Source organism: Phoenix dactylifera, unplaced genomic scaffold (genome assembly GCF_009389715.1).
Source record: "Phoenix dactylifera cultivar Barhee BC4 unplaced genomic scaffold, palm_55x_up_171113_PBpolish2nd_filt_p 002000F, whole genome shotgun sequence".
In the NCBI taxonomy this organism is placed as follows: Eukaryota; Viridiplantae; Streptophyta; class Magnoliopsida; order Arecales; family Arecaceae; genus Phoenix; species Phoenix dactylifera.
This window is the reverse complement of record NW_024069280.1, coordinates 18,029-20,103: the sequence shown is the minus strand read 5'-3', so window position 1 is coordinate 20,103 and position 2,075 is coordinate 18,029. Positions and strand designations below refer to the sequence as shown.

Below are 2,075 nucleotides of genomic sequence, written 5' to 3'. Positions count from 1 at the left end.
AGTTGACCCATTTGGGATTCTAGCTTGGCGATTGATTGCGTATGAGAGTGCACTAATTGTGTAATGGTTTCCAAACCTTGAAGGGCGTTCAACACTTTCTCCTCAAAGGCTGTGTTTCTTTGGGGTGGAGGAGGAGTGTGTTGAAATTGAGTCGAGGGACGGTAGGGATGAATATTTTGTTGGGTTTGAAAATTCTGAGGATTTTGAAAATTTTGGGAATAGGGTTGGGCTGTGTTCGAAGCTTGCTGCTTCCAAGAAAAGTTTGGATGATTTCGCCATCCCGGGTTATATGTATTGGAAAATGGGTCATTACCCGGTCTAGGCAGTGTTTGAGCAGCATTGATGTGTTCTTGCACGAGTTCGGGGAATTGGGGCGCTGAAGGGCACTCATGAATAGGGTGGGATGGGCTAGAACAAATAGTACACACTTGTGCTTGGGAAGAGTTCATGTAATGCCCACCTATCATCAGTTGGTCAATCTTATGGGACAATGCATCTACCTTGCTAGACAGGTCCATAGAATGACTTATTTCACAAATGGTCCCTTTTCTTTGAGAACTCGGGGGTGCTTGACGAGAACATGAAGCATGGTGGAGGGAGTTTTTATTAAGATTTTCAAATAATTTCCATGCTTCATGCTCATTTTGAAGCATAAAAGTGCCCCCGCATGTAGCATCGATCATCTGACGGTTTCGTTCTGTCAATCCGTCATAAAAACATTGCACTAGTTGCCACTTAGGTATTTGATGATGAGGGCATTTACGGATTAGGTCCCTAAATCTCTCCCAAGTTTCATGAAATTCTTCTCTCTCAGTTTGGGAGAAGCTTGTAATGGCACGTCTAAACTGGTTCGTTCTTCCTATGGGAAAGTATTTTTTAAGGAATTCTTGTTGCATTTGATCCCAAGAACGAATTGAGTTAGCTTCTAAAGAATTCAGCCATTGTTTGGCTCTATCTTTAAGGGAGAAGGGGAATAACCTAAGTTTCAGAGCATCATCAGTGAAATTCTGAATCTTGACAGTGGTGCAAATCTCAAGGAATTCATCTAGGTGTTTATATGGATCTTTATTGGTGAGCCCATAAAAAGATGGAAGCATTTGGATCACACTAGACTTTATTTCATATTGTACAGCTGCTACCTCAGGTAATCGAATGCAAGATGGGGAAGTGTAAATAGTGGGAGTAAAATATTCCCTCAGGAGTTTGGGTTGTTCTTCAGCCATCTTAAGAGGTGGAGATGATCCTAATGTTTTGATCTTAGCTCGAATGTTCCTAAGGGTTCGTTCTATTTCAGGGTCAAAAGGTAATAGGTTTTGTACTCTAGAACGACTACCGTGCATACACTAGTACTCGATCAATCAAGCATGCAATAAAAGAGAAAAGCATATCAATCCTAGTCTTTGTCCTAAAATCACTAGACAGCTCCTAACTGGTTTGAAGAGGGCACCTAAGCCTCCAATCCGGTCTAATGAACCAAGTTGACCAGGTAAGCTCCCAGGTAAGTGGAGGGGTCACGATGCGTTCGCAAAGGTCCCACTTAAAACCCACTTGCCTCGAACAGATGAACTGTCTCCCTTATAGGGACAAAGCTTGCCTAGACATCAACTAAGCCACAGAGCGAAATTGGTGCAACTTTCGGTGATCTTCGTCCTATTGAGCTCGAATGTCCCTAGGGGCCAACGTCTAATTGATTTTAATTAAAGATGACACTATGTGAGATTGAGTTCACCTAAGTTGGGCAAGAGTCCGGTGATGAAATCCGGCTCTTATCTTGTTGGGGTGATTGCCCTTACTATGTGCAAATTGATTTGTGTATGTGTATCAAGCATGCATTCACAATTTTACTATAATTAAAATCAAACAATCACCACAAAATTTCAAACCAATAATTAATTTAAATAAGAAAAGTTTAGAGGTTACCAAAGGGAATTTCCCCAGCAATTTAATTTTTTTTTTTTTTGCAAACCTCTACAGCATTTCTTTTCCGGCAGTTCTCCTTTTGATCATCCCAGATTTTTTTCCTCGATTCCTGATCAAATAATATAAATAAAAATTAGTAAGGGAGAAAAAGAAGA

The 2,075-nt window shown here is 40.8% G+C and overlaps 1 non-coding gene across 1 annotated transcript; it reads left to right on the top strand.

The window, feature by feature from the left end:
• Positions 1-741: 741 nt before the first annotated feature.
• LOC120109298 lies at positions 742-847 on the top strand. Its single transcript, XR_005510244.1, has one exon. It is a non-coding gene; the product is annotated as a small nucleolar RNA R71 (small nucleolar RNA).
• Positions 848-2,075: the final 1,228 nt, after the last annotated feature.